At 38.6% G+C, this 26,210-nt stretch overlaps 1 protein-coding gene across 2 annotated transcripts in view; it reads left to right on the top strand.

Moving 5' to 3' along the window:
• The window catches only part of mgat4c (mgat4 family member C), a 109,744-nt gene that overhangs the window by 32,186 nt on the left and 51,348 nt on the right, over positions 1–26,210 (top strand). For both annotated transcript variants that reach the window (XM_006782339.3, XM_035915383.2), the window contains one exon: positions 14,745–14,815. The gene's annotated coding sequence lies outside the window, so the exon portion shown is untranslated. The remainder of the gene's footprint in view (positions 1–14,744; positions 14,816–26,210) is intronic.

Genomic DNA, 26,210 nt, shown 5'->3' with positions numbered 1-26,210 from the left:
AAAGGTCTAACAGAGTCCACTTGCCTACTCTAATTTATCTAAGGGATTTCTTGTGCTGCATATATTTTGTTCCTTGAGCAGTCAAGCATTAAATTGCTTTCCATTGGGAACAGCTCGTATGCCAGGGTCGCCAAAGCTGTGGCTGGTTTCCAATGAGATGGTTTGGCAGCAAAGCCAACACTGTAATTAGGGTCACCCGGCTCTGGAGCTGCTGCAGGGGTAAAGGGTCTTCATGGTTGCATAGTGCATTTGAAAGTCACTACTAAGCTGGAGGATGATAACACGTAACTTCTTAGATCATAAATCAACAGAACACTAATGTGGAATATTATCCAAACTTTTTTTCTATTAAGGAAAAAAACTTTTAAAAATATATGCATTCAGAGAACTTTTCAGGAAATAATTATTTATTATCTCAGATAGTTATGTAGGCAAATTCTTTGAATTGCTACTATATAACAATAAAATGAAAGGAGGAAGACTAAGGTAGATTTGACAGATAGAGGTAAGGTGTGAATATTGAATGTGCCATATATAAGTAGTAGCCAGCTTTGTTGCATTTTGCCAGAAGCGGACTTCAGCAGCCTCTATCATTTGAGCTGTCAATAAAGCTTCCTGCCTGTAGAGTGTACCTCCCCAAATGTAGCCTGTGGTGCTTTTTCATAAGAAGGCAACACAGCATGTGACCATCTGCAAAGCTCTTCAATGTGTCCAGTGGGATAAAATAGAAGTCACTGTTATTCTTAGGCAATAGAGAGTGCAGGTGCTTCTGCAAAACGTGTAGAGAAGAAACATTTGAAGAGCTGCTCATAAGAATTTTTAGTGTCTTGACTTTGTTGTAACTTGTGATTTCTATGTGAAATTGGATAAGCAGAAGAAAATGGATGAGGTGGATGGATTTTAACCATAAGTGTTAAAGAGACTGTTTCTTGAAATATGTCTTTTTTAAAGGTACAGTGTGTAAAATCTCACAACTAGATGGCAGTAGATTGCAAATTGCAAGCAACTGAATTCTGTTTTATTATTCCTCCCAATTTAATTGTATAATCCGAGCTACGGTGGGCAATGTAGGACAAACAACTATGGCTGCCATTAATCTGTCATGAGTGTAGGACGAGTGTCCACATCTATTTACTCTGGAAGAAGATGTAAAACTTCATGAAAGAATCCCAAAACACGTTTAAGTGAGTCACTGAGGTGAATTATTGAATTTTCCTGTCAGTAAGCGCTGCTGTGTTAGTGAAAATTTCTTTGAAGTGGATACAATGAAATCAAACTGTTTACCATTACCATTGTCAGTGTTGTCGGAGACGGGAGGGTCTAAGTAAGTTCTGCACAACAGAACTGAAGAAACTGGAAAGGACTTTAAACTGTGAAAGCTTAACTAAATAGACTGAGAAACAAAGACTGTTGAAACAGCTTTACTGCTGAATTGTAGTGTTGAATTAATGTGTTCTGTTTCAATAAAACAAGATACAACAAGATCAAAGATCTTAGCTTTCTCTTGTAGAATTAGTGGTTAAATATACATTGTTACACAATTTGACTTGATTTGAAAGCTTGGAAATGTAACTCAGTCACCAAAGAATTTTTGTAATTGGACAGTTAAATATCCCAGTTAGAGTGGAAGTCACGTTGCATTATGATTTATTAAATATATTTTAGCTTAAACAAATCCTGAAAAGCAAAAATGAATTTTGCTAGTTGGCAAACAAATTTGTAGGGAGCAACACCTGCACACCCCTCTAAAACAGATAAAAGACCACCTTCCTCAGCTCTGCCGTGATTGTTCTAAGGAATTCAGCTTATTAAAAAATAAATATTTATCACCTTTCAGAAAACCCACAACACTGCACACCAAGCATATTTTAAAAACTAGCTTGCATTCTCTAACAGCTCTTGTTGAATTATTAATCCATTCATTTTGAATGGTACCAGCCAGTGTTTAAAGTTGTGATTAATTGCGGTTACAATATTTTGACAAAACCATTCTCACATATTATCTTACCATAAATACATATAGTGGTGTTCGACGGTAAACAGATGCTCATATAAACGACACCATCCCAAGTGGCTGGCTTAAATTAAGCAGCATCAGAGGAGCAGCAATTTATTATGCTTTTATGCTCAGATATCTACACACCCACACAACATATGTCTGTTAATACACAGTGACAGTAATGGTGGCTTTAGTTGTCCGGGCAAATCGATGAACACAAGAGATTACTTTGCATTATTGTCAATTTATAATGCTAGAAATTACATTACCTGGGTCATTTTGACCGTGCCCTGTGACAACAATGGCAAAGAGGTCATTTCCTGAGGAAGTTGCATTTTCATTTTCATTGGATTTTCTAATTATCTAATTATAAAAACGATTAGATTAGATTAGAAGTATTTAAGATAATGTTGCAGAAGGTTTATTAGTTTTGCAAATTTTATATATGATTAATTAAATACCATTGATTATTTATTACATCATAAAGTTAAATATAAATTTGAATTCACTAATAAAAAGGTACATCACAACACAATTGCTAAAACAGCTAAAATATGTAGTTATTGTAGAAGAAATATTTTATGGAAAAGTTAAAAAAAGAATTTTAGATTATGTGTCATTTTGGTTGCACTAAAATAAAGAGGGTATAAAACCAGATCACTCGCTGTGAAATAGATTAAAGAGGTGACATGCCTATGCTTTAAAAACACCTTCACAGTTGGTTGAAGCAAAATAATTAATAAGCTAATTATTGCAACTAATGAAGGTTTTTTCGAAAGCTCATCTTTGCCACACCTCCATCTCGCTCATCATCTATCCCCAATGCTCCACCTCAGGTCTGCTCCTCTGACCGACTCGGCTGCTCTCCTTTGGTTTCTCTGTTTATTTGCTTGGATTAGTAGTCCAGACTCTGAACTCTCTGCTCAGTTTGGCTAAGGTTGTTCTGATGCTCTACACAGCCTGCAACTCTCCCTGGGATGTGTTCAGATAAAAATTATCTGTCAAGACTGTCTGGAGGAGCAGCACTCTCTAAAAAAACTTCTTACATTTTTCACCATGTTCCACAGCCTGTCAAATATATTTTAAAAAAGAGCTGTCAAACTTGTGTTAGTCCTCCCCTCTACTAGGACTGGTCACATTAAGGTTCAGCACTTCAGAAGTGAGATACTTTATTAAGATATGTTATTTATTTCCTCCATATTTAATGAGGAGCCACCCTGGGAAGCAGATGGTACGTTAGCTGTAATAAACCAGAGTTGACTTAAGTGGTTTTGTGAGGAATTGAGCTGTTAAGCTTTGCTATTTCACACCCCACACTGTTGAAGGGTCAAAAGGTGTGCAGTGTGTGGGTGTGTGTTCACTCAAAGAGTGTGTGTTCATTCACCAGGCACAAATAGATTACTTTTATAACTCTGGACAGGTTCTCATTGCCCCCAGTGAAGCATCATATATTGATGCAGAGAGAACAAAAATTACTGTAAGCTCTGACCCCATTGTTCACAGAGCCAGCATTAAAGTTGCTGAGTAAGGGTTTCACAGTTCAGCTGTGTTTTATTGTTATGCTCAGCAGAAGTGATGCGAGTGTACACACATGCACAAACTCAGACGGCGATTCACCGAGAGCACACGATCACACGAGTGTCCTCTGAGATTTCTGTGAAGTTCTGGAAATTAAGGAAGTTACAGGTGTTTTGGTCATCAGAAAATAAAACACGATTCTTTATTCTCACAGTGAGAGAACTAACAGATGAATCTTGCTAATCTATGGCTTAGTCCAAAAAAATAAAAAAAAATACATGAAACAGATGGTCTTTTATAGGTGCATCAGGATGAAAATATGATGGCTGCCAATTCTTAAAAACTACATCTGGCAATGAGCATTTTCCCCTAAAGTTACCTATGTGATTGGTGATTTCTTAGCCCACAGTGGGTTGTAGCTTTCTGTGATGTCTGAGTATATTTCACGTCTTCAGTTCACTCTGAAGACTCTGAGAGAGGCTGGAAACTGGCGGCAGCTGTCTGAGCCTGAATATTCCCATCGTCTCTGGCTAATGTCGATAATTAAGGAGTAAATACATTTTAGGAAGTCCCTGGTGTGTAGTAGCTTCTACTTTCAACCTCGACCTGTCGCAGGGCACCTTGAAGGTAAATCCGAGCAGGTTTTGGGGAAGTTGGAAAGTGAAGAGTGAGTTGAAATGATTCCTCATCTCAACTAGGTGCTTTCACAAAGTGAGGCAAAGGATGTGTGTGGAAAAAAATACCCACTTAGTGCTGCATATTAAATAGAGGCCTGATGAGTAAAACATGAATGTTTAAGCTCATTCCTACTGATACAATCCAGCAATTACGGCCCCAGGGTTGCAGATAGAGCTGGGCGATAGAACGATAATGATATGTATTGCGAAATAACTTTTTCTCGATAGAAAAATTAAACTATTGCGATAGGCCTCACTGCTCTTGTCCGCTTAAAAAAAAAAAGAACAGCCAATCTAAATTAAGTAGCGCAGAGCCGAACCAATCACAGCCGCAGTGTCACATGTGTATTTGTTTGGCAAGCAGCCAGCCGCCGTGCCGCCCGGGTAATGGAGGAAATGAGTGTGTTGACTAGAGAAAAATCAACCGAGAGCGTGACCGAAGGTTACCGAAGAGAAAACAGATGATGGTTCTAATGCTGGAGAGATTGTCGAACGGAAGAGCCATAGAAGTTCCGTAGTGTGACGGTATTTTGGCTATTTCAAGTCTGACAAAAAACAGAGTAACGCGCACTGTAAATTGTGCTGAAAGCAAGTCTGGAAATACAATAAACCGGTGCATGCTCAATCTCAACAAACTACGATTTATTTTTAGAATTAATATTTTGTTTCTAAGTGGAACTGACAATTTAGTAGTCTGTTTTGTTTGTTCTATTTTGAAACTTAAACGCTTTAGCGGCTGCCTTTTGTGTAGTTTGCAATATTTGCCTTTATTTATCTGAAAAAGTCTCATGTTCCTTAAGTACATCTACCCTGTTGAACTTATTATGGGAAAAAAATATTTAAATCAAAACAAGCTGTTGATTATTTCACATTTTACTTGTGAGCAACAGCACATTTAAATCTTACAAATATAGTTGTTTGGCTTATATCGTGATATATATCGTTATCGCCTGAAATGAAAAAAAGATATTGTGATATGAAAAAATCTTCTATCGCCCAGGTCTAGTTGCAGACTGCTGGGGCTGACTGTGTGTACTTATTTTCAGACAAATACCATTGTTAAAGGGACAGAGAAGAGATTTTAACAACTTAAAGGAACCTCCCACGAGATGGACTGGGAAAGAGAAAGAGGGCTGATGGGATGGAAAACAGGGGATCACCACAGTGTGCTCATTGAGAAGAATGAATGAATAAATTGGAAGCGATGGCATTCCTGGCGATCTTCAAGGCAATGAGACATTATTGATTTCGAAGGAGAAAACGCATTCTTAATGTGTCCAGGGATCCAGGCCTTCTTTTTCATTCTGCTTGTTGTCCTTGCTCTTTTTCTACAGCTTTGTATTCCCAAAAAAATGTCTGAGGAATGAAAGCATGATGTAAAATCCTAATGTAACTCATGACGTGTCAGTCTAGCTGCTGGAACACTGAGCACTCGTCTCAATTGACAGTGAAGGTACTGTATACTGCACCACAGCCATCTGTTCCCTTTTGACACAATGCAGTGAATCAGCACTTGAGTTTTTTGAACGGGTGCATCCTAAAAGCCTTTTATCTGCAAGGATGGAGGCAGGGAATGGCTGAGAAGACGGTAATCTGTGTTGATATTAAGAGGAAGGGAACAATACATTGTGCTATTGCTACTGCACCCATTTTCTCAAAAAATATTGTGAGGCAAACAAGCTTTTTGTTTTGATTTTTAATTCTCAACAACATGATGGTCCATTGGTATATGGTTATCACCCATCCACTTTCTTCTGCTTACCCTTATTAGGGTTGCAGGGGGGCTGAAGCCAATCCCAGCTGTCATAGGAGAAAGAAAGAGTACACCCTGGAGAGGTTTCCAGTCTATCGCATGGCTAACACAGGGAGACAGGCAACCATTCGCACTCACATTAACACCTGTGGCCAATTCACCTCTTTGGACTTTGGGAGGAAGCCAGAGTACCCGGAGAGAACCAACACAAACACGGGGAACACATGCAAACTCCACACAGAAAGGCCCTGGCCAGATGTTGGAGTCAAACTAAGGACCTTCTTGCTGTGAGGCAACAGTGCTAACCATGCCACTGTGCTGCCCCCCACCGGTATATGCTTACCTCCAGCAAAATAGTATTTTTAGCATTTAGGATTTTTTTTCAATAAAATGCTTCTTGTGAATAAATGAATGAATGTATGAATATATGATTCTGACATTATCTGACACAGTGTGTACATTTTACCATTTTATGATGCTCTGCCTTGGTTCTGAGTGTTAGCTGTACTTTTCATTCTGGGCGCCGCTCCAGGGTACAAGATTCTAATGTGAGGTGGTAAGCCATAGATTTAAGATCATATCAAACCCAGCATATAGACAAAGTGTCTCAAGTATGATGGCACAGTCAGGAGACGCAGCCAAAGTTTGAGGTGATATGGAGTACAGCCTCGTATTTATCATGTAGAGCAGGGGTAGGCAACTCCAGGCCTCGAGTGCCGGTGTCCTGGAGGTTTTAGATGTGTCCATGATCCATCACAGCTGATTTAAAGGGCTAAATGACTCCTCAGCATTTCTTGAAGTTCTCCAGAGGCCTGGTGATGAACTAATCATTTGATTCAGGTGTGTTAACCCAGGGTGCGATCTAAAACCTGCAGGACACCGGCACTCGAGGCCTGGAGTTGCCTACCCCTGATGTAGAGCAACAATAGCCAGTGTATAGCAATCAAGGAGATGGTGTGCTGTGCGGGATGGTTTTGCCACGGACTCAGAAAATGTTTAAGTTCAAGGACACAGAGTTATGTAGGCGTGTAAAGCCTCTGTTTGAGGCTGTAATATTGTCCCATTTTTCTGCCTCACACTTTTTATATGGAAAGATACAAAAGAAGAATGGGGGGCTTTGTTGCGGGACCTTTAAGTCGACTACGGAGATATGGACATTTGTGTAAGTGGAAGAGCTGACATCTCAGACTGCCGTTGCTGTTGTGTAAGATGTTATGCCCCCTATATTCCACATCATATGAAAAATCGCCCACTGGAGAGGAATTACACTGGCTTGGTGTGGGTTAGTCTGAACAAGCTAAGGCCTCACGAAGAGCACTTCTGAATGCCATTATGCCAAAACCTCTGTATAAAAAGGAATTAAGTAAGTTTATGGTGTATCAAAGCATCATTTAGTACACAGTGGTGAGTGGAGTCTGTATAAGGGGCTTTGAAGTAATATTAGAACAGTATGTACCTAAAAGGCAGGGAAATGTTTAGTACTTCATGCTATATTAGATTTGGAGACAATGCTCTAAAGAAAATCCAGAATCGTTAGCTACATGGTACGGTATTGCTGTTGGACAGTCTGATGTGTTTAATGTTGTGTTTTCTAAAGGAAAGTGATTTTATGATGTTGACTGAGGTCTTTATGTCAGTCAAGGTGGCCCACTTGGAACTGGCACATAGGGGAAACTTGACATTGGTAGTGGCACTTGGACTCAAACAAAGAGCACTTGATGAGTACTTAGCCTAGAGGGGCACTTGGGCCACTTTGATTCCCATCTGATGTGACATAAATAGATAAAAAGAAATCTTGGTCAGTTCAGTCCAACAGTGCATTAAGTAGCTGTACTATAACAATTTTGATGTCATCATGGAGGAAATTCCTTTTCATGTATTTTGGAAGGTGGGTAAATTCATTTCCCTTGAATAGCTGTATATCCAAGAATCGCTTAGCAAAGAGAAGATTAAGTGCACACATTAATCCAGGAGTCAGAGCAATCTTGTAATCCACTCAGTATGCTAATTGCCTGTTCTTTCTCCAGCAAAGGGGTTTACAGGCCATTAAATGGCACTGAGCAGTTGACAAAGGATAGCCAGCATGCTCCCCCACCCACTTTCCTTCTTTCTCTATTTCTCACTTGGACAGGCTGTTGCACACCCACACAACGCTCCTCTAAAGAAATATGCAGAATCTAAAAAGTGTGCCACTGTGTGATTCCAAAGCACTTATTTATTTTACACCGTTAACGTAGAAATACCAAGCCAGGTTTCTGTTGATTCTGACAATGACAAAAGTGGATGTCTTGGTTGCTGCAGAAACTTTTTATCTTCCTGACTTTGAGGAGTTGTCGTTGGGCAATCTTCACCAGCATGCTAAGGTTTTTGTTTGTTTTTTGTTTGTAATATTTGTCCATATCTGACAGTTGGACAAGTAAATAATGAAAGATAGTTGCTATTGTCTCCATCACAGTGTACATGCCTCTCTTTCTCTCCCCACAAGGGGATCATGCCAAGGTAAAGTGCAATTCGTAGCGCACTACTGCCTGTGTAGTCCCTCAAGTGGCCTTGGCAGCCTTAACATGATGGATGTTGTTCCAGATTGGGTTTCTCGCTACACTGATAAAACAGCCTTGTCAAAACACATTCACTACCAATGTAAGCATATAAAGATAGCTGCAGATAATTAGAAGATTTGTGCTTTGCGTCATTTCTAGTGCCAACTGCCAAGGAACAGGGCTGTGACGGATGACTCAAAAAAGAGAATTCAGCTTGAAGCCTGACTGCAAATGTTGCTAGTAATGACCAGAGTGTGTTTTTCAGATGCAGCTAATGAGCACGGCCATTAGACATAAATGACATTTTAAAAACCTGGGGAGTAAGGAAATAAAGAAATACTTGACTGCCTGTAGGCAACAAATATGGCAAGAGCATCTGGAGGATGCAGTGCTCTGTTCACATAGATGACCTCCATCCAGAATGTTGATGCTGTCAGTCATTGTACTGCTAGTAACTGTGAAGATGAGCGCTTGTTACAGTGAAATTCTTTAAGCCGTGTTCCTGTCAGTATGTGCATGGCCTGTCAGAGATATGTGAAAGTGACACTTATCCTTACATGACTGCAGAAAACATGGACTGCCCAACGGCAGCCCCAAAGTGAAGCCAAAATGTCGCCCCCTGGTGTTTGGGTGCAGTATAGGTCGTAAAACCCGCTATCTCCATGCTAGTGGATGAGACTTGGATCAACTTAAAAGAAAAGAAGGTTTCCCAAAGATGCTTTCTGCCATTGTTAACAGTGCTCATCATGCTGATTTGGGTTAACTGGGTCACTTTTTCTGATTTGGTTTTAATTGTTAACATTATGCTGTGAAATGTCATGACGACAGCTTTGATTAGCAGTTGCAGTCACGGAGAAACTTGCATATCCCTGTTCAGGAATTTCAGATAGAGTAGGCCACTGAATGGAGGTCCAGTGTTTACTTTCCATAACCACCACTGTGGGCTTCAAACTGACAGACTGAGGTATTCCGCACTAAACCGGACAAATCAGTATAAGGGATCTAAGGGATCGTCACAGTTTTTCATTAGGTAAATGTGTGATATCTAGCCTAATCAGTAATTAACATTATTAGCTAGTTAGCTAAGATGACCAGTCAGCTATTGGGATGAAGCTGATGTTTGGAAGCTAATCTGTGTACATTAATGAATTTACCTTGACTAAAGAAATCTCTGATGTGCTTAAATGTTAATTAAAAGTTAGTGATGTAGCTTAGATATTAACGCTGTATATCTGACTACAATAAACTGAAGGATGTTCAGACCTGTATCAGGCAGCCAAAGATGAGGCACTGCATTGATTTATATGTGAAGCAGAGAAAAATCTGCAGGCTTCCACAGTCACTAGCTTATGCTACTGTTACTCTATTTTTATTATTAGTATTGCACTGCAAGAGCAACAGGCTGGACTTTTTTTCAGCTGCTGTCCAGAAGAATATTATTACATATCTAAAAACAGCTGTGTGAGCATGTCAGTAGAACTGCAGACTGGAAAAAAAGGAAGCGCAGAGCTACAGAACCTGAAGTCTGTGAGATGTTCTACAGTTTGTGATGGTTTTCTCTTTCTGATTGTAGGAGCTCCTCTCAGATTCAGACCTGAGTACCACCCAGTGACAAGAGACAAAACTACTAAATACATTTATTTGTTGTAATATTGGTGTAAATTTTCAGTAACTCCATAGTTAATTGATTTAAACAAAATAGTACATATACTAAGCTAGCATATTATGTACTGTAAGTGAAACTGGCAATACATAAAATGATATGTAGATTTGTTTTTGACAGCATAAACAAATAAATAAAACAAGAGGTAAAAAGTATAAGGTAAAAAATTCTTCATGTGTATGAGCCAAAAAGCTTTAATATGAAATTCTTTCACACTGTGTTTTGCTAATAGTGTGTTATTTACCATAAAGTAATTAAGAAGCATTCATGCCAAAGTAACCAGGGAGTATAATAGATATTTTAAATCTACTATTTTCTGCAGGAGGGAACAACATAATTTGGCAAAACTCCAGAGCCTCTGTGATGATGTAACAATGTTCAGTATGAAAGGTTGCTACCACACTGTTCATAATGCGATTTGTCCTTCTTCTCAACTGAGCCTACGCTGGGGCTCTAAAAAAGATTTTAAAGATTTTACTTTGAGTCCTGCTTGGTACCTGCAGTTTCAGTTCTCCTGATTTTTCCGACACTGGCCTCACTGGGTCAACAGATCATTTAGTACAGGAAGTCTATGATGAAAAAAAGGGAGGGCATTTCTGCAAACCTCTCAATCCAGGAATCCAGGCTCGGCTTGGTGCCGATGGTCTACCTCACTCATTTTCCCCCCCAGGGTGTAGCTGTTAATAATAATGTGGACTCTGGGTCCTGTTGTTAAATGGAAAGAACAAATTACACTTCTTTGAAACCTTTAACGGATGTGCTTTTAAATGTAACATTTTATTTAAATTTTTCTATTTTCTATTTATATGTTACCAGGATATAGAGTGCTCTGTGAGTGTGTAATAGATGTAAAACTGTTTACATCATCCTCAGTCTAATATTAAAATCTCAGAAATAAACATTTCATTTCTAGATAATTCTAATATTTACAATAACTCTGGGCCTCATCAAGGTACCAGTGATGAGAGATACACAAGTGTGTAGACTTGCTGACTAGCTAACAAATGTTTTCTTACACAGTGCATGTGCTAACTTCTAGCTTAACTGTAGCTTAACACATTAACTGTAAGAGCTACAGAATGATTTTAATGTTGTATAAAACTATAGTATGTTAAGATTTTTGTGTTTTTAAATCTAGTGTCAATGTTATATTTGTCGTGATTTAAGAAGGTGTCAGTTGCATAAAACTATCAGCAGAAATCATTAAAAAGCTGGGTGTGTCGCAGTCACATCCAGCAGGTAAGTGAGTGGGCTCTTGCTCCAAAAATGCAAGATAGTAGCCCCCATAAGATCCGACATCACAGTTTATAATTTGAGTCAGTATGTTGATTCGGTCGCAAGGAAAATGCTGCCTCTAGAAATACAGAAAAGATATTGCTGCACAAAAGAACTCACCAGATGGACTGGTTTTCTTCTGTTTAAACAGTACCTCTAAAGCATGTGCTACTAAATCTCAAGAATCTACAGCTAATTTTTGCAACCAATCACCATGCACACACCCATCTATAACTGAATGTGTGCACATAAGGATGAAAGCAGGCAGATTTAAGTTTTAAAAAGGTTGCAAATATATAATTCTAGTTATGTAGTTCGTTGTTATGATGTTATGATGTAGGTTTAACAATACTGATTCTGGTCCGGTGAGATCTTTTAAAAGTTCTCTCCTCTCTTTTTTTATTTGTATTTCTTTCTACATTGTAGATACAAACTGAAGATGTGAAATATATCAAGTAAGACATGGAATAATGTAGCAAAGAAAAAATTAATAAATAACTCTAATAATAACTAAATATGTCTTATATTTTAGATTCCTGAACGTAGTCACCCTTTGCTTTGTTGACAGCACTGCAAACCCTTGGCTTTCTCTCAATTAGCTTCATGATGTAGTCGCCTGAAATGGTTTTAATTTCACAGGTGTGTCTTGTTAGGGTGTTTGTGGAATTTCTTGCCTTCTTAAAGGGATTGGAACCATCGGTTGTGTTGTGCAAAAGTGCATAATCAGAAGAGATTTGTTTGGGCCAAGAAACACAAGGGATGACCATTAGACCAGTAGAAAATTGTTTTTTGGTCTGATTAGTCTAATTGAGATCTTTGGTTCCACCTGCTGTGTCTTTGTGTGACGCAGAAAAGGTGAACGGATGGTCTTAACATTCATGGTTCCCACCGTGAAGCAGGGAGCAGGAGGTGGGTTGGTGTGGGGATGCTTTGCTGGTGACACTGTTGGGGATTTATTCAAAATTGAAGGCACACTGAGCCGGCATGGCTACCACAGCTTCTGCAGCAACATGCCATCCCATCCAGTTTGCGTTTAGTTGGACCATCATTTATTTGTCAAGCGAAAAATGACTCCAAACACACCTCCAGGCTGTATAAAGGCTGTTTGACCAAGAAGGAGAGTGATGGAGTGCAGCACCAGATGGCCTGGCCTCCACAGTCACCTGACCTAAACCTAATCGAGATGGTTTGGGATTGGATGGGCCGCAGGGTGAAGGCAAAAGGGCCAACAAGTGCTCAGCATCTCTGGGAACTCCTTCAAGACTAGGCAATTGCATTAACAAGCAGTTGAGCAGGTGTACAAAGTGACTGCTGAATGCATATTGCTAATAAGCACATTCCTGTGCCTACATTTAGACAACATCCACTTACCATAAAACAAAAGTTCTACCATGCTGACTGCTAGAAATATGTTTTGTGTATCTGTGTATTTGTTACACCAGTGTGTAACAGTATCACAGTAATAATAGCAATGTAAGACATGGAACATGTCTTTTTTGCATGTGTAGGTGTATGTGTTTTAATTTGTTTTGCTCATGAAACCCTCGCTAAAGGATATTTTCCTGAAAATGATAACCTTCAAGTATTCCCTTGGTATTTCTGAAGGTATTCTGAGGTGCTATCATTCTGTTGCTCTGAATAAAGGGCAGTGGGTTGGGGGTATTATAAAGTGCAGATGAGTTGCTAAGGTAGGACTGTATGTGGGTGGTTGTCTCTCAGGTTGAGAGTTTTTCTGGAAGCTATGGAGGTCACAGTAGAAAGGTGCAGTAAATATGCTTTGTGCCAGCACAATGTTGGGAGTAAAATCCTTCTCTGCTTACTCGATGAGAATATGATTTTTTGCACTGAAGCTTGCTTAATCCATCCCACATACCTTAGCTAAAAACAGTCAAGCCCCTATTTATCATTTGGTTCAGTTCAGTTTAAATTTTATATCTCCAAACCAGAGCATAAGCAAATTTTAGACACCTTACATATGTAAAGTCAAAAGACCCTAAATATTGCCAATGCACCTGTTAAAGATCCAAACTTTCTAACAGGAACGGACTACGGAGACCTTGCTAACAACTTGTACTAACAGGTGGAGAAATAATAACAACCAAACAGGGACAGCTCACAAATTTCTGACTTACAAGACATCACAAGGGTAGAGATTGTTACATTTTAAAAACTACATGTAACTGTGTTTTAGTATATTGCCATGGAATTAAACATTTCTGAGGTCTGATTGGTTCACAGCTGCATTCTTTATACCCTGACTGTAGATATTAGTGCCACAGAATAATAAAACACCATTAATTGTAATTTGTAATTGTAATTTACTTTTTACAAACACGCCTCAGGACAAAAGCTGTTAAGTGACAAATGCAAGTGTTCAAAGGTTATATAATTTTCACTCAGAACAGTGGAAAAGGAGCCTATTAAATTACTTGTGCATTTTACAGTAAAAATCTCACATTATCTTACCTTGCAGAGACATTAGGCCCAACTGATGGTCCCAGGGACATGCTAACAAGTAGCTCCTTAGTTAGCAGTGATTGAAGCTACAAAATAAAATACACATAGCACCTTTAAAGCTTTCAGGCAGTTACAAAAACTGATCTGTCAGAGAGGTCCCTCTTAAAGACAATAGCATTTTGTATAATTCTGAAGGTACTGCGCTCAATTCATTCTCCCTGACAGTAATCCCAGCCCTAACCCTTTAAAGAAAAACATCAGATCAACAGAAATCACACAAATTTGGATTTGAAACTGATTTTCGCCAAGATATGACATGTTTGTATCCCAGCGATTTAAACTGATACAATGTAATGTGTAAATAAAAATACTCCTAATATTGCAAATGCAATATGTAATGTCTATATAAATTATGTTTTAGAGGGAAAAAGGAAGGAAGAGTACTGTAGAAACAGTAACCACCTTAATTCTTAGGCCACAAAAACCAAGTGAGTGAGAAGCACTTTGTAAAATGAGGTCATCCCCACACATCCTTTGATCCCTCCATTCTTCATCTTGGAGGCAAGTGGCATATAAGAGGATCTATCTTTGTGAACAGTTTTGAGCCTCCAAAATTACAAACAAACTAAAGGCAGGGGATCGATACAGTGTGTCTCACAGAATGATGAAGTGGCACTTCAGAGGGTGAAAATCAATGTCGCGTTCCCTTTCTCTCCTTCTCCTTCTCTCGCCATCCTTCTTTGTGGGTCCTAACCTAGCTTCACAGTCCTTATACCACTGTGTTAAAGTGTGTATGTTGCTTGGAGCTTGGTCTCACACTGTGATTTAATAGTCCTTTGTTTTTTTTTTTATTCCTTTTTAGCCTGGAAGACCCCTGCCACTATGATGTGTGAGCACACCCACCAATAATGGCCCATAGGATACACAGTGAAAGTAAGTGCTTCTGGTCTGATTTATGATTGGAATGTTCCTTCACCCTTTACTGTCCTTCTGAACCTCACCTCATTTGTTGAGGCAGTATCGATCAGGATTACATAGCAATCATTAAATCATAGCATGGCACTTTACATGAAACTGCCAGCATGAAAGCACATATTTAGTACAACACATGCACTGGACAAACAAGTTCATTTCTGTGCATTTTTTCTAGCTCATGAAGTGTTGGAAGTGAAGAAGCCATTTACAACTTTGGAAAAATAAAAGGAAGTTCATTATATATATTAAACAAAGAATTAACAAAGCTTCCCAAGGAGAAAATTGGATTTCAAGTTCTCTGGCAGTGGCTAGAAATTAATTGTAGCACTGTGGCAACTTTTGAAGATCGCATTCACAGCAGAAGGAAGCATATTTTGCGTCAATACTGGGACATTGTCCCCAAAGAAGTATAGGATTAGGTTTTGTTATGTGTTACTTACTGCTTGAGTTATATAGTTTCCGTATCTGTTTTGCACTCACTGCTTTCGGTTAAGGAGGAGTTTTTCAATTACTGGAGCATGATTATCTTTGGGTTGGGATTTATGGCATATTTATGGTTATGGCATAGACTAATGTACATCATTCATGTTTGTCTTAGTAATATTGTCTCAATATCAGTTCCCACTTAAATGTGGTACTTTTTGTGATGGATTCTACCAGAAACATTGGTAAGTTGTTTGATGAGCATGTACTGTACAAATATGTACAAAAAGGAAAAAACTGTCTAAAGTAGCTGACAGTTTGTGGTGTAGGTAAACATATGGCAGTTTCAGGCTGCTGGTTGGCACAACTGTAAATTTGATGAATATCTTTATGGTCCTCACAAGGATTAGGGTTCATTGATTAGAACAAATATATCAAACTGAAGTAATATAGATAGTTCACTGGTGTGTAAACTGTTTGCCCGCTTCCTGATTTCCTGTTTTTTGTATGTTTGTCACACTTAAATGCTTCAGCTCATAAAGCAAATTTAAATATTTAAATCACTTTTTCACACAGGGCCATGTAAGATTGGATTTTTGTTTCCCACTTAAATCATAAACAACTTCATTTAGAAACAGCATTTTTGTTTTTATTTGTATTATCTTTGTCTGATATTTAAATGTGTTTGATGTGCTGAAAGATTTAAGTGGGACAAACACACAAAAAAATAGAAAAAAAGGAAGGGGGCAAACACAACTGTAGATTTCAGTTGTGGCTTGATGATACATCCCTATAGTTTCAAGAGGTTTTATCTAACGAAACCAGCAGGCCAGTGTATGCAAAAAGAAAACATTGCCAGCATTGTGTACTGCAATTTACCGTTCTTGTAGTGATGAGTTATTATTTGCACTGATAACCGTGTCACTTGATCATCATCAACATTGTCTCAAAATTTCTTTAATACCTTGAATGTAGTCACGTTCCCTATTTCTTGTACAGTCTTTGCATTACTTGTCTCGATGTGTGAATGTATAGGACGTAATCTGCATGCACATAATCTGTATGAGTGAATGTATTCTGTGTTTGAGAGCAGTCTGCAATTCTGTTCAGGGCATTACTTGCTTTTGTGATGTTGGTGAGCTCTGAGACAGCCCCTGTTGGTGCTGGAAGGCAGCGCTGTCAGCTGTGGAAAAGTCTTCCTGTCAGCCCTGCCTCAAGTTCTAGAGCTGAAAGATGAAGCCTGAGACAGGTATCCACGTAGTGAAGTGGTTGGGGGAAATAGATATGCATTTATCTTACTCTCCATCTATAGTTATCTATATATCGTATGTAGCTACAGAGTCTATTTGTCTTCTTTTGTTTGTCTTTGTCTGTCTCCAGGGGTGCAGCATGGGGTGAAAGGCTGCTGTGTTTCAGCAGTGAAATATTCATAGTATGTGCAGGGAGTTTGACGAGGAGCACTTGACACTTCCATAGTCACCACCCTCATTTTCATTTCCTCTCTGGCGCTGGCACTTTACCTCAGAGCTCCGCTGGTCTTTCATTCAACACTGTATTATAGAGGCTCAGTACATGATGAAAACAAGCCCACAGCATGCTGCTTTCACATTTCATCGCTGAGTGAATGTGATGTTAAACAAAGAAAAATACTGCATATTAGTGAATATTTTAGCTGTAAATCTCAAATATGAATTTTTATTACTATTCTCTGAAGGTTTTCATGGTAAAACTGTTACTTGAGATGCTTTTTGCCATCCCTCTTGTGCTGCAATAATAGCAACTTGGGAACATTTTCAGTTTAAATTCTAAACGGATGATATATTCAACATCGGTTGTACCTGACTTCCAACATTTCCCTGTCTTACATCATCAGTCAAAAAACTCAGCCAAACACACCCAGTCGGATTACAGGTTTAATTACAGAAAATCACGATAAAATAGAAATAGAAATCATTTTAACAAGACAGGATTGGTCTAGTGAAAAAAGTCTGACCTCTTTTTTAAGCTGCATTGCACCTTGCCCCTGAATTATGGATTTATTGATTTGGTGCGTCTCTGTAAAGAATTCAACATTTTCTACCTTTTTATTCTCTTGTATAGTATAGTATCTTAACAGCATCTTATCTAAATATAGACATCTATCCCAGAAATAAGGAAGTAACTCAACCAAAAAGGTTTCAATATAAATAACAATTTTTCCAGTTTAGATTTCTATAAAAATTCATGTGAGAAGGTTTAAGAACAACAAACCACAGGATCATAAGCTCTTTTTTTAAGGAATTATGTGCAAAAATCTCATGTCATCTTTCATTTCTTCATATTTTGCTAATAAAATGGGAACTACCTGATTTATTGAAACACCTGCTGACATGCATCATACTACACATATAAAGCAAAATATATAATATAGAAGTTTGTACTCATTGGAAATGGGGAAATAGGTTCAATTAATTAAAATATATGTGGCACAATAAATGATACAAAATGCAGTTCTAATGACCTTGTAATTTAATATTTGGTATGACCACACACACACAGGCCGAACCCTCTTAGACAGCATTCTTGTAATTTCTTTAAGTAATCTTCAGGAATAGTTCTGCTGTTGTGTTTTCTTGACAGACACCCATCCACCGAGAGCATTTCTGATGAGGTTTCAGAATCACAGTTATCTTTAAAATCAGAAGACTATGATTCTGAGTGAATAGAAGATGGATGAACTGAAGTCCCAGATGACTTTAGGTCCTGTGTCAGGTCTTTGCAACATTCTTTTCCCCTTTTTTAAAGAACATAACCTTCAGATTCTGTTCATCTACTGTAGATATTTTTTAGGCCCGGCAGTTCTTTTGTGCTTCACATATCTCCACATAGTACGCTGGGCTGTGATATGCCAAATTTTGGCTTAAAAGCTCTTTGGGATTCACCTTGTTGGTGCAAAAGTACTATTTTGTCACTGTCAAACTGTTATCATTTTTCATAGACTAAAGATATGGACATAAAATATGTGTTTTTTGACAGAGGCTGCTGGTAACAGAGAAGTACCTAGAGATACAGTTTTTATTTGGTTCTTTGCCAAGTTGTCTATTATGCATAGACACAACATTAGTTCATTCCTTGATTTAGGTGCTTTTTCTTGAATGATCTATAGGGCAGTGTTAAGTGGCTTAAACCAAAAACAGTGGTAAGGTACACAGAATGGACTAAAATGAGTAAAGAAGCAGTTATCAAAAAAAAAAAATTATAAGACTTTGTGGCTTTTTGGAAGCAAAATCTAAAGAAAGAGGGTTGACTCAGGAGATTTGCACATTACTGTATGTAAGTACTGTGTATAAGACATTCTGTAAAATAAAGTTTTACATTTGACAGTGTGTGCAACAGTTTCAGTTATTTCGTTTTGTGTAAAGGCTCATGAAATTACATTTAATCTACTGATTTTTGTTAAGAGACCTGACATTTCCTTTAGTGTGTAAATGCATACAGATATGTTTCATGTCATAAACTCAAACCTCTTGTTTTACTTTATGCCCACTGCACAAAGTGATGCGGGCTCTTGAGCTAAAACAACAGTGAGCAGCTGGTCGGTGGATTTTACCAACCTGCTGAGCATCGACAAAGACTGTCGAGCAGATAGTCAAGTTCATACATACACACTTGCTCAAACTTCTCATAATGTGCCTAGCAACTTCTCTCAGTCCTGCTACCATTCACAAACACACGCACTTCCTCTTACAAAGCTCTTCACAATAAAACGAGCCATGTATAATGCAAATGCTCTTTTAAACGTATTAAACATATTGCACTCCTTTTAAAAGGAATTGAAAAAAATTTTCTGAATACTTTAATCATGATTATTTTACCATTATTATTACTAATTATAAGTTGATTAATAAAAATAAATAAACCAGTTAAAGAACAACAGGAAGATGTGAAATAACAGATAAAAACAAAAACCCACATGTTCTGAATAAATCAATAGCCTAACATAATAGATATTGTTTTTTTTTATACAAAATCAGCATTCATATGCATCATGTTGAAAACAACAATGTTGATATTTGTAAATAAAAAATATTACATTTATTAATCATGTAAATTTCCTGCACCTGTCATAGACGTCCACATGATGCCCAAACAAATTACCCAGTCCAAAGTTCAAATGTTGAACATCTTGATGTCGAGGTTCTGTCATGGTTACATGTCCAAATTGCGAAGTTCGGATGTCGTCTAGATGTCCAGAATTGGTCATGGACCAACGGACACAATATAGACACGTTTATCCAACGTCCATTGTTTAGCAGGTAGGAACCTGAGCCTATCTTGGTTTGGATTAAAATAAAAAACAAAAAACAAAAAAACAATCAGAATATTGCAGTCTTGGGAGTATCTTACTCTTAGCTGGCACAAGAGGTGTGCTATTTAAGCTGCTTTAGTCTGCTTACAGCTGCTGTGCTTCTGCAACTCACTTTGCAACCCACTGCAAGATCTTTAGTTCAGCTTTGCTTTTTACTTTGTATCTGTTGTAATCATTGTCACATCTGTTGTCACTGATGCCTGCTTTGTTGCTGCTGCTCTCTTTGCTTCGAGGCTTCCATGGTTTAACATGAAAGGCTGGTGAGGTCTGCTATCAGGACATCTTGTAAATATATACTTTTCACCAAATAAAAATAGCAGTCGACCATTCGCCTTTTGACTTAACTCTGACTTTTAGGTTTCCTGGGAACCTGTTGGGTGTCAAGTAAATATACTTCCAATTTAATTATATTTAGTTTCAAAGTTTTTCTGACTGTCAAATAATATTTAGTACAATAGTATTCATGTACACAAACAGCAGTATTACCTTTTTGACACTATCATGTTTTGCTAAGAGATGCTGTGCTTTTTTACCAGGTGCTTTAGCCTTCTATCCATCCACTTTCTCTTAACAATACTCTCATCATTACAAGAAGATGTGAAATGTAAACATGAGATCCGAGGTCAAATGTCACATGATATTTCAATGCAAACTATAACGTGATATTTAGAGTCCTCATATATTAGCATAGTTTCCTAAATGTTGCCAATATAATCAAAGGCAGCTAAATTTGACGCATAGGTTTAAACATTTTTTTTTTATATAAAAGTTTGACCTTATTTGACTTCGAAGATCAAATCAGAGGTCTAAAGTTACATATTTAGAGACCCCATAATATCATAATACCCCAGCATGCCTATATGTTGTCAATATAAATAAAATAGATAAATAAAATTGTTCTGTATATCATTAATATCACGTTGACCTTTAAATCAGTCTGTTGACCATAAAGGGGAGGTCAGAGGTCAAATGTAAATATTATACTTTCTTCATGTTGGCAATATACAGCTGACTTGTAAGAATCATAGTTTTTAAGTTATAAAAAAAAGCCTTTTGTCAGTTTTAAACCAATAAATCATTAAGCTAACCTTGAAGAAATTGGTGTCTGTGAGCCAAATTTTAATGGATTGTTAACATGACCTCACTCGACATCCCTTTCATTCATAGCTTTTTGAGCTTACAGATAGACACACACACACACTTAAATGCTAACAAATCCTTAACCCACTTGGCAAAGGTAATAAATATAGAATTGAAGTAAATAAACTTACATTAAATTTCTCCACGTGTCAAAAGCAGAAAACGAGCTTTCATGACAGGAGATTTGTTAAAATCCACGACTCTTGCTGCGAGATGGCATTATTCGCTGCATAATTCTCAGCATCGTACTACTGTAAAATTAGTCTCAGAGGGAAAAGTAAACAGAGCCTGGTAAAAGTTGAAAATCACATCGTCATTATATTTTTATGCTGCCACCCTCGTAAGTCATCCTCACAGAGCCCAGGCCTCTTGTTCTGAACTCTGCAGAAATATCAATATGGATTTAGGAGACTCCCTGAAGCAAGGTCCTCAGCTAATTAAATCTGTAATCACTTTGTACTGTAAAAACACAAGCAGGGGAGGTGAACAGAGGGCTATGTGGTGGTTTAAATGCAGGCCGGTGGAGTTTTATTTAACAAAGACGGCTAATTGGGTCAGAGCTCTTTATCCTCATAAAGTTCCAAGGTTTCTTGCTATTTGGACAGCTTATGGCACTTCTGACGACATCTAAGAAAGTGAGAGAAAAGAAGAGAGGTTAAGTCGGAGATGGAAAACAGCCACTGTTGTCAAGGCTACTGCAAACAGCTATTTGATATTGTCTTCGGGGTTTGAAGTCTGTTGTACAATGTAGAATGTAATGAAATACACAGGAGCTGCGTGGCAAGAATACATTTAGCGGGAGATGTTGCAGAGATGTACAATATCATGAACTCCTTCCATCTTTAATTTCTAGAGGGAGAACCATTCAGCCATGTTGTAAATATGATCCAGTCATTATCAGGTCAGCTTCATTCAGTCTTTAGACGTCTCAAAATTCTCAAAGATTACTGCCTTGTGTGGTATCTGCATTTTATCACACCTCCTTTAATCACTTTATAGGATGATATTTGTGCAAAATCAATGAATGAAATTAAAAACTAAAAATAAAGTAATAATACATAATCAAATTGACTGGAGCTGGTGATAAATGTTTAGGGATATGAAGTATAGCTAATTAAAGTATTTGAAACTAACTGATTAAACTTTGTTTCTCATACTAGTTGACACTAGTAATACCTGCCTTGTTTTTTGTTTTTTTTTGGCCTTTTAACTGGCTTTATTGATAGAAACAGAGAAGATTGACAGGAAAGCGTAGAGAAAGAAAGAAGGAAGACATGCAGCAAAGAGCCACTGATTGCACTTGAACCAGGGCCGGCTGCTATCAGCCATGCGGTATATGGGCACCTGCTCATAACTGAGCTGAACCAGCGCCCAAAACCATCTTTTTTAGCTAATTATTAATATCATCAATACACAGTAATAGTTAACTATCCACTGCAATGCAACTGTTCCAGTAGTAGGTTATAAATGAGGAATGTGGATTGTGTAACAGGTGACATCTTATAAAAGCAGCATAATTTAGCATAATTTTGATGTAATAAATATGGCTGTGTGCATAGACGGGCATAAAAACCGAAGGATTGTGTGAAAGCCTAAGTATTTTATATTTTGCTAACACAGACTTTTTAAAAAAGATCTTGAGCAATAATCCTGCAAGCTTTGTGATAGTCTTTCAAAGTTTTTCTTCAGACAATGGCTGCTTTTTCACTTCTTTTCAATCCAGTCCTCGTACCTGACCATTTTCATATGTTTGTTTGTTAAGCCACTTATCCCTGATCCATGAAATATGTTGTTCCCATTTAGTTAAATATATTATACATGAGTTAAAAAGGCATAAAATATCATTTTTGCACCAAGAATGTGAATCCCAAACAGCTATTAGCTGAAAACGTGACATGACATGCATGAATGGTGTGCAGCGTGTTCTTAAAAAATATGAGGAATCTGGACAATGAGAACAGCAGATGAACAGCATCTGTTCTCACAGAAATAGAAAAAAAATACAGCCATGACAGAGAGCCAAAGAGATCCATTTGGCCTTTCAGTTGATCCATCTACTGCTTGTGGATAAATGGCTGTCAAGGAGTCATTCTGAAGTCTTTATTTTAGAAGCGAGACAAAATTTTAGAGAAAAAATTCAAACAGTTCTGGAAAGAAGAGAAGGCTAGCTTTATGGGGATATTTAGTGTATAATGGTAGCACAAGGTATTCACAAGGTACTACTGTCTTAAAATGGACAAAAAGAAACGAGCTCTGCCTAGATTTTACCTTGTGCTCTACATATTACCATACTCCTTAACCATTTTGTGCTAGAGAAATATTTAAAATGGTTCCTCAGAGATGAGCATTTTCTTTCTTTTTGCATTTTACAACCAAAATCCAAAGCAAAATTTCTTGTTGTTGAAGAAATTTGCAATTTGATGTAAGCATTTTAGATATTAAACATGTCATACCTCCTGTTTACAGTAAATAGCTGCAAAGCACAGAAATACTTCATTAAAACTTTAGAGTGAAGTCAAATTAAGAAACAAAAGGAGGCTTTTTCTATGGACATTCTCACTATTTGCTCTCTTTTCCCTCTGAATTTTAAGCCTTAAGGAGTCACTATGTATCTGCGATTACTATTTGAGCTGCAGCTCTGAGGTGCTGACCTCATGCTGCCTCCATTCTCTGTGTTACTCACATTTGTGTCTGTCCCCAGGGCTCTTCGTCTAAAGAGCCTCGACTGAAGAGGCAGGCGGGCCAAGCACAGTATGGCGGGGTTAGACCTGCCCTGGAGAAATCTTTACAGCGACCTGATTTCACTCAGTTGCTCCCCTTATTCCCCAGATCTCACGCTCATATTCACCTGATCCTGTGTCAGAGCCATTTTGGGTGGAAAAACTTCTTTAACAACAGTTAAACTAGAGCAAGATTTCAGAATCCAGTGATTGTTCATGTGCTTCAGCCACAGTCCTTGTCCACGAGATCTTCGTTTCTGTTTAATCTAGCACATAATTTCATTCATTGTTCGAAATCATCTTTCGTAATGTCTGAGAGATCTGATCGTGACCATTTTCACGAATCTCCCTCAAAATTGCACATTTTCAGTATCAGCCCAAAAGCGTTGAAAAGAATCTCTCATCCCAGCTTGTTACATGTATCTCACAAGGATCTGAATTAATATTAGCGATTGGTCCCCAAGTCACGTTCATCCCCATCTTTTCACTCTAGCATCTGGATTTAATTGGTGCTACGCCGTAAAGCCACAGCTGCTCTTCCTGTTAGAACAATAAATTATCCCAATTAGGAGTTGAACAAAAGAGGCTGTCTGACACAGCAGCCCACTGCCATGCCTAGAGATTGGACTGCGATGGAATGAGGCTTCTCGCTGACATGAAGCCGCAACAAAACACCTGCCCCATCATATCTCTGATCAAAATACAGTTCCAGTCCAGGGAATATATAGAACAGGAAGAGACTGCTTTGCATGACTTGCAAACACGAGAGCTTCTTGTATATAAATTAAACAGAAAAAGAATCACTGTGTTCGAAATCAGTGAAAGGTATATTGTGTAATTGCTGGGCGGATGATTAATTGGTGTTTGGATGATGGGTTGTGGATACAGCCGGGTTTTCTGGCAGCTGCCTTCCATATTGATGGCACCAGTAATGAAGGCAATATTGACGTAGGGTTCAGAAAGATGTGGAATGGGAGGAACAATAGGAGCATCTGTGCCTCTCAGTAGTTACGAGTATAATCGAGACCATATTTTAGCTTGCTCTTTGAAAACTAGCCTTACTGTATTTACCATCTCCTTCCCTGACAGACGAGACATATTTATTTGCCACTGTGTCACGTTCAGGAGCTTTGGCAACTCGGGCGATCTACCGTTTAAAAGAATGTAGGCTATCCACCACTACGATGGCGGCCTGTGTTGTGATTGACACTACTTCCACATCCTGGCCTGGCCACACCATCTCTTTGTCTCACCACTTGCTGTGAACATGCCATTAAGCCAGTCGAAGTTTGACAAGAAAAATGAAGTGTGCCGGTTCCTGTGGCCTCGAGTGTCTCTCTGAATAATGAGCACATTGCCTGTACCCCCCTGTCTCTTCCACTCTGTGCCATCAGTTTTACTCTTCCCCTTGAAGTTCTAGTCTGCTGAGAGAGTGAAGGGGTCTTTAGGTTGTCGCGTGTCCAGGAAAAAAAAATGTGGTCATGCAAATCTGTCAAACTAAATCTGTAAAACCCAGAAAAGAAGCGTATGATGAATGAAGTATATTTTTATTGATATAATTCCCCCATTCCATTTCACGGCATTAGGACGGGGAGTGCTGTTTCGTAGGAGCTGTCCAATATGAGGGAGCGTCATGAGATGTCGCAAACAGCTGCAATTTTGCGAGCCAAATTAGCTGGCACTGTTTTCCTTGTTGACTTTATTTCGTTGCTTTTTAAAACACAACAAACGGCTGAGCAGCGCTGCTGGATCATAGCGTCATAGCTGCCTTGCACAGCAAACACTGAGAAGAAAGGGCAGCTCCACTGCTACTTCCTTACCCAGCCTTATTTCTCCCAATTACCAGCGTGTGAGCAAACAGTATGACATGACTGACCTCCTCTCAGAGAGCTGTGGTCATGACTGCGAGGCTCTCTCAGCTTATTATGACAGAAGTGTTATGGTAATAGAAGGAAAGTCTGTGCCGTGGCGATAGCACCTCAGGAGCGGATAGCCTATTATCCTCCACTGTGTAGTGGTAGTAATGGTGAGACAGAGGGCATCCTATCTGTTATGGTGATGATGCATTTTGAATGGATAGTGCCTATTATATATCAGTGGATGATAATGCCAGGAAAGAGCATCCTCTGGGTATGGTCATGATGCCAAGAAATGGGTGAAAGGGTCTGAACAGAATATACAATGTGCCATATCAGGTTTATGGTGATAGATTAAAGAGAATGGCAGGATTTTTTTTTTTTGGAGTTATGAAAATTGGAGGCTAGCCCCTGTGTTAAAAGACCGTGAATATCCAGGGAAAGGAAGACAATGAGGATGTGTGTACGTGTGCATACGACAAACAAGAGCCACGCAGTCGAAGGAGAATCTTAGTTAGCTGTCTGCTTGGCGCTTCGCCGCCCCTGTGATGTATGTTTATGGCCCATCATCTCTAGCCAATTACCCTGCCTCAGTGTGGGAGCACCGCACCTTCTCATCACAGCCGTCAGTGTCTGACTGTAGAGAGAGACGGTGACAGTTAACGTTCCTGGACATCTCCTGGCAAAGTGCTGTTTTCCTTAGGGGACTCTTGAGATTCATCTTTAAAAGTAAGCCACTGGGTAACAGAGTGTGTTGAGCCTTATAGCTGCTTTGGGAATTGAATGCTTGTTTATTGTATGTATGTTTGTGTGTGCATACATGCGTGTGTGTGTGTGTGTGTGTGTGTGTGTGTGTGTGTGTGGAC

The sequence above is a fragment of the Neolamprologus brichardi genome, chromosome 7 (assembly GCF_056152115.1).
Source record: "Neolamprologus brichardi isolate AB-2024 chromosome 7, ASM5615211v1, whole genome shotgun sequence".
Lineage (NCBI taxonomy): Eukaryota > Metazoa > Chordata > Actinopteri > Cichliformes > Cichlidae > Neolamprologus > Neolamprologus brichardi.
The sequence above is the reverse complement of the archived record's forward strand: the minus strand, read 5'-3'. Positions and strand labels throughout refer to the sequence as shown.